This window comes from Hyaena hyaena, unplaced genomic scaffold (genome assembly GCF_003009895.1).
Source record: "Hyaena hyaena isolate Hyena2069 unplaced genomic scaffold, ASM300989v1 scaffold_35, whole genome shotgun sequence".
Lineage (NCBI taxonomy): Eukaryota > Metazoa > Chordata > Mammalia > Carnivora > Hyaenidae > Hyaena > Hyaena hyaena.
In genome coordinates, this window is record NW_024080667.1 from 5,608,085 (window position 1) to 5,615,219 (window position 7,135).

Below are 7,135 nucleotides of genomic sequence, written 5' to 3' on the forward strand. Positions count from 1 at the left end.
CAAAGATAATAATAGAATAGCATAGGGGTGCCTAGGTGGCTCAGTTGATTAAGCATCCGACTCTTGATTTCAGCTCAGCTCATGATCACACAGTTCATGAGTGGTGCCCCATTTCAGGCTCTGTGCTGACAGCACAGAGTCTGCATGGGACTCTCTCCCTTTCTCTCTGACCCTCCCCTGCTCACATTCTCTCTCTCAGAAATAATAAATTAAAAAAATAGAATACCATATATAACTTCAGGCCAGCTATTTTGAAAATTTAGATGAAATTCTTTAATAAAACACATACATTCGGGGCACCTGAGTGGCTCAGTCAGCTAAGTGTCTGATTCTTGGTTTCAGCTCAGGTCATGACCTCACGGTTCATGGGTTCAAGCCCACTGACAGTGCAGAGTCTGCTTGGGATTCTCTAAATAAATAAATAAATAAATAAATAAATAAATAAATAAAATAAAAAAGTATAAACATACACACAACTGGTTTACTAAAACTGACACAAGAAGCAATAGAAAACCCAAAACTACAACATTTAAAGAAAATTGGGGCACCTGGGTGGCTTATTTGGTTAAGTGTCTGACTTCAGCTCAGGTCATGATCTTACAGTTTGTGGGTTTGAGCCCTGCGTCGGGCTCTGTGCTAACAGCTCGGAGCCTGGAGCCTGCTTCAGATTCTGTGTTTCCCTCTCTCTCTCTGCTCTTACCCCGCTCCTGCTCAGTCTCTCTCTCTCTCTCAAAAATAAATAAACATTAAACACTTTTTAAAAAGAAATTAAATTAATAGTTTAAGTTTTTTATGAAAACGTGAGACTCAGGATGGTTTTATAGGAAAATTCTTCCAAAACATGAAGGAATAGACTATTCCAATCTTATACAAATTCCTGCAGAGGCTACGTAAGAGATTTTTCAGACAATAATTAAAAAACTGATTCTAAAATTTATACAGAAATACAAAGGCATGAATGAAAAGGAAAAGGTAGGAATATTTGGCCTCTAGAAATCAATACTGTTAATAAAGACAAGTATGATATGGGTATAGGAATGAAATATTCACCAATAGAACATAATAGAGACAAAACCATTTCCATTCATATAATTCTGCAATTTAATGTAGCTGGCTGGCATTGCGGATCCTTTGGGAGAGGATGGGACATTCAGTTAGTGGTGTTGGGATCATCGGATATCCATATGTAAAAAATTCAGTTGGACCCCTACCTTACACAAGAATTAATAAAAATTAATTCCATTACCCAAGGGATATAGGAGGGCTGATGCATAGGAGCACATGTACCCCAATGTTCATAGCAGCACTCTCAACAATAGCAAAAACATGGAAAGAGCCAAAGAATCCATCAACAGACAAATGAATCAAGAAGATGTGGTTTATCTATACGATGGAATACTACATGGCAATGAGGAAGAATGAAATCTGGCCATGTGTAGCAACATGGATGGACCTTGAGGGTGTTATGCTGAGTGAAATAAGTCAGGCAGAGAAGGACAGATACCATATGTTTGCACGTACAGGAGGATTAGGAGGAACTTAACAGAGGACCGTGGGGGAGAAGAAGGGGGGAAATAGTGGGGGAGGGGGAGAGAGGCAAACCATGAGAGACTCTTGAATGCTGAGAACAAACTGAGGACTGATGGGGGGGAAAGGGGGGAGATGGGCATGGAGGAGGGCACTTGTGGGGATGAGCACTGGGTGTTATATGGAAACCAACTTGACAATAAACTATTTGTAAAAAAAAATAAAATCAAATTTAGTTAAAAAATAAAAAATAAAAATTAATAAAAATTAATTCCAGATGAATGGAAGACTTAAAAGTGAAAAGTAAAACTCTGACACTTTTCAGAACACATTCTCATACATATCCTTTTAAGGATTCGTGTGAGAGTATCTCTGTTTACCTAGAGCTGGAATCACTGCAGCTCAAGGTAAACACACATCTGATTTCACCAAGTCCTGCTACATTTCTCTCTGGAAGGCTGTACTCATTTGAAATCTGGCAGTGGCACATGACAGTTCCAGCCTCCCCTTATCTTTACCAGCTCCTATCACCATCCTGCTTTCTCTCTCTCTCTCTCTCTCTCTCTCTTTGCCATTCTGATGGGTGTAAAGGAACATCTCATCTTAATTTCATTTCTGTGACTCTAAGGAGGTTGAACAAATACCTCCTTGGTCATTTGCATTTCCCTTTCTGCAAATTGCCTATTGATATCCTTTGCCCATCTCTCTAGAGTTTCCTGTCTCTGTCTTATCAATTTGCCATAGCTCCTTACATAATGACTATACTCTTTGTTTGCTATTGTTCTAGCCTTTGAAAATATTTCCCCCCAATATTTCAATCTTCTGCCAGTTGTATCTATGAGGTCCTTACCTGAACCAAACTCTTTTATTTTATTTTATTTTTGGGTGGCTAACTTTGAAGACGAGCAGATTTGTACAGGAGTTCTTTCCATCCCCATTTCTTCTGTAGAATATCTGTTCAAGTCTTTTGCCTACTATACTTTTAGGAGATACATGGATGTGTGCATCCAATTCCAACATTGGGGATGGGGTGTTCTCCACACATCCAACAACAAGAAATTCTCAGACTCCAGTTGGGCGTGCTTCAGTTCAACTCAATTCTGGCACTCTCTGCCCGGAGATCGCATCAGATTCCACAGGTTAAGGGTTCAGTGCTACAGAACAGCTCTCTGCCCTCCCAACTTCAGGCACCAGTTGCATGCCCAGATTGTCACCAGTACTTCTGACCAACCAGCTACAGATGGAAGGTTCCAATGACCCCTCCGTAGGTTCCAATAATTTGCTAGAGCAGCTCACAGAACTCAGAGGAATATTTAACTTACTAGATCACCAGCTTATTATGAAAGGATATAGCCAGATGGAAGAGATGCACAGGGTGAGGCATGGGAAAGGGACATGGAGCTTCCGTGTCCTCTCCAGGTGAATCACTCTCCCTGAACATCCACGTGGTCACCATCTCGGAAGCTCTCCAAACTCCTTCCTTTTGGGTGTTTATGGACACTTCATTATATAGGTTGATTAAATAATTGGACATTAGTGACTGATTCAGCCTCCAGCCCCTCTCCTTTCCCAGGAAGTCAGGGGGTAGGACTGATAATTCCAAGTCTCTAATTGTGAGGTTAGCCCCCTGGCAAGCAGCCCTCATCCTTGGGTAGGGTCCAAAAGTCACCTCATTAACATAACCAAAGACACCTCTCATTAGTTAGGAAATTCCAAGGGGTTTTGGAGCTCTGTGCCTCTGTGCGCAAAACAGACCAAATTCATATTTATTTTTTATTTTTGAGAGAGAGAGAGAGAGAGAGACAGAATACTAGCAGGGGAGAGGCAGAGAGAAACACACACACACAGAATCTGAAGCAGGCTCCAGGCTCTGAGCTTTCAGCACAGAGCCCAATGTGGGGCTCAAACTCGTGAACTGCAAGATCATGACCTGAGCCAAAATCAGACACTAAAACGACTTGATCACCCAGGTGCCTCCATATTTCTTATTATCAATGAAAATGTTACAGGATGCTTGCCATTTTTCTACTGATTTTAGGAAATCTTGATGTATTATGGATCCTAATCCCTCTGGGGGAGGGTGTTAACTCCCCTCCACTTCCGGCCTACCCTATGCATGCACTGAGCCCACTCCTGTGCCCGGCAGGAAGCCACCCACTGAAGCTGGAGGTGACAGCTGACATGGCCAAGGGGGTGTAGCACTGACAGGGCTGCTTGAACAACAGAAAATTATTCTCTCACAGTTCTAGAGGCTCAGAGTACAAAATCAAGGGGGTGAAGGGCTTGGTTCCTTTGCAGGGTTGTGAGGGGGAATCTGTTCCATGCCTCCCCCCTGCTTTCTGGTGACCACCAGCAGCGCTTGGCAGTCCTTGGCTCATCAGTGCACCATTCCAACTCTGCCTCCGTCTGGAGATGGTGTTCTCCCAAGTCTCTGTGTCTTCATGGTCATCTCCTTACAGGGATACCAGTCATATCGGATTAGGGGCTCACCCTACTCCACTACAGTCTTATCTTAACCGACCACAGCTCCAGTGACTCTGTTTCCAAGGACAGTCACATTCTGAGATACTAGGATTTTAACACATCCATTTGGGGGAACACAATTCAACCCATCACACCTACTTTGTCCCACTGTGAACATCGCCCATCACTTAATACTCCTCTTAGTCTTGATTTTTTTTTTCTCCTAAAGCTGTTGCCATGTCCCTGGCGGCTTCTGGCCCCGTGACTCCCCAGGCGCCCTTTGAACCATCAAAGCCCCCAGTCATTGAGGGCTTTAGCCCCAGTGTCTACAGCACTCCAGAAAGCTTCAAGGAAAAGTTCCTTCGCAAGACCCATGAGAACCCAACGGTGCCCATAAGGCTGCCTGGGCACAGTGGCTGCCCTAACCTACGGGGTGAGAGCCATAGCTCTCAGCTCATGATGTGCATCCAGATCTCTGCCCAGGGCTTCACGCTTGTGCCATCTTGCTGGGTCTGGCTGCATCTGTTACAAGGTCTGGATCCTGAGCCTGAGACCTGGCCTTGAAAGTTCCCCAGAGATCATTCCCAGCCCCAAGAGCAACCCCGGTCCTGCCACCTGACTTATTCCCTCATCTCCCCCAACAAGTAAGTCCCTGAGTCAGTGGGGGAGGAAGGGGCCAGTTGTGTAACTGACACCTGTATTACCAGGAATCTCAGATTCGGTTCAGTCTGGGTGTTGCATCCTTCTATTTGTGCCTCACTTCCTCCACTTCCTACTAAATAAACTGGTCCACTTGTAAAAATAAATAAATAAATAAATAAATAAATAAATAAATACTCCTCTTAGTCTCCTGCCATTTGGGAAGCTTTCTCCAACCCACCTGCCCACCACTCCCTCCAGACAACGGGTTACTCAGTACTGCCACGGGCCCCCGTACCTACCTGTATGTTAAGATGCTTTACACATGTCCACTGACTTGTCTCTCCCTCACTAGAGCGCAATGTCCTCCAAGGCAAGTTCCGAGTCTCATTCACTTCTGATTCTGTAGCACCCTGCACAGGGCCCAGCACACAGTACTCGGTATGATATGAACTAACACTAGTTGAGCACTCACCATGTGCCAGTCAGCGCCCTAGGAGCTTTACACTGATAACCTCACCTCATGTTTCACAACAACCCTAGGAAGTAGTATGTTAGTCTAGAGGCCAGGGGATTGCCAGAAACAAAACTCCAACAAGGTTATGCAAGAAGTGAATTTATTGGCTCAAAAGAAAGGAAGTCTGGAAGTGTGTCTTCATGGCCAAATACAGATGCCCAGAGAAAAATCAGGTTGTTGTTTCGCCTCCTCCGTCTCTCAGCTCTGCTTTTTTCCACCCGGCTTCACTTTACAAGGAAGCTTTCTCTGCCCAGAGGGCAGTCTAGCTGTCAGCAATAATCAGATCCTCCTAGCTCAGTACCCGTGATGGGAGAAACCGCCGGCTCCCACTGCTCAGCTGGAAAGCAAGGGCCGACTGGCTATCCTGCGCCAACTGCCTATACCTACCAGACAGCAGAACACGGTGACAAAGAGCCCACCAGATGGTCTCCCTCACAGGAACCACGATGAAAGAATTGGGAAGCTTTCTTGAGCAGAATGGACTCCGGGCACCATGATGCACCTTAGTGGGTACCACTCCTGCCGCCTGTATAAAGGAAGATAGAGGGACACCAAGCAATGAGCCCACCTGCCTAGGTGCACAGCTGGGAATAAGAGGCAGAAGAAGGATTCAGACTGTCTGGTCTGATGCCAAGGACCGCCCTCCTCCTCCTCTCACTGGTCCATTATGCCAGTTTTCCATGAGTTCTGGGACAGACCAGAGCCCGCCATTCATTTAGATGGAGGCAAACTCAGGTTTGAGATCCCCTTCTGATCTCCATGAGCTCAGGTGTTCATCAGCAAAATATGGACAGTGATCTTGCCAGCACCTACCTGTGGTGAGGATTACATGAAATCATTCAAACCATGCATTTAGCGCCGGGTGTGAAACATGGAGAGAGCTTAAAAAGAGTTAACTGTTATTATGGGTATGAGTAACTATTCCTTGGGTGAAGAAGTGAGTTAATGGTATCTGAGCTCTAACAGAGGACTGTGGGGGATTCCCCTCACAGAGGAAGGGCTTGGAGTGAGGGGAAATCTCCAACTCCACTCAAAACCCCTTTCTTAAGATTTCCTATTCTTTGAGCTGGGCAATTCTCTTAATTTTAGGTAGAGTGGAAATTAAAGCATGTTTAGAAAAGGTTAATATTATTGATCTAAAACTTAGCCCTATACATGTTTCCAGGCCCACTCTCCTCTTCCAGAAGGGCACTCTAAGCCCCTTCTGTAAGGAATTCTGGAACTACTACTGGCTCCCAAGCCTCTTACAGCTGGCTTTGCAATGGGTGCTGTCCCTACATGTGACCAAGTGCAGGTAAAGAGCTTTGACGAGGCCAAGGCCATAATTTGCCTGGAGGTCATCCGCGTTCTCGGGATGCTATAGAGCCAAAGAGTCCAACCCCAGTCCTGGGTAGGGCTGGACTTGGCTGGAGTGCGTCAAGACAGGGCAGGGATGGAACCGCACTACCTGTGGAAGGTTCTGACAGTTCCGGCAGGCCAGTGGGGCCTCCATCCCTTTTCCTGTCGCAATGATACTTGGTCTCCCAAAGCTTTAGAATTATTTCCACGTGAAATGGGAACAAATGGTCCCCAGACATCCTTTGCTTTCTTTCCTGGAATCTTAGGAGAGGGGCCCTTGGGGCAGCTGGGTAGTGCGGGGATAGAGAAGCCGGGGGACATGGTTGGTTTCTCGGCCAGCCCTGCTTCCGATCCAAGAAACTGCACTAGAAGCCAACTGTGTAGAACCAGAAGAAAATTCCAACAGCAGGCAGGAAGGAGCCAGCTGCTTCTCTAAGGCTGGATGTGTAGAAAGAGGGGGTGGGGGGGAGCCTGCAGGGAAGAGGAGAGGGGAGGGGAGAGGAAAATGAGGCCTACTTTGCCCGGTCAGCCTGTACCTCTACGTGGAGAGCACTCCAGGCTAGAGGACACAAAGACACTGGGCTGCAAAGCCCAGAGATGTTAGCATCTGGGACATGGATGTGCTGCCTCATTTTCTCAGCACCTTCTACC

The 7,135-nt window shown here is 45.9% G+C and overlaps 1 pseudogene; it reads left to right on the top strand.

Moving 5' to 3' along the window:
- Nucleotides 1-4,227: 4,227 nt before the first annotated feature.
- Nucleotides 4,228-4,535, top strand: LOC120229755 (annotated as a pseudogene).
- Nucleotides 4,536-7,135: the final 2,600 nt, after the last annotated feature.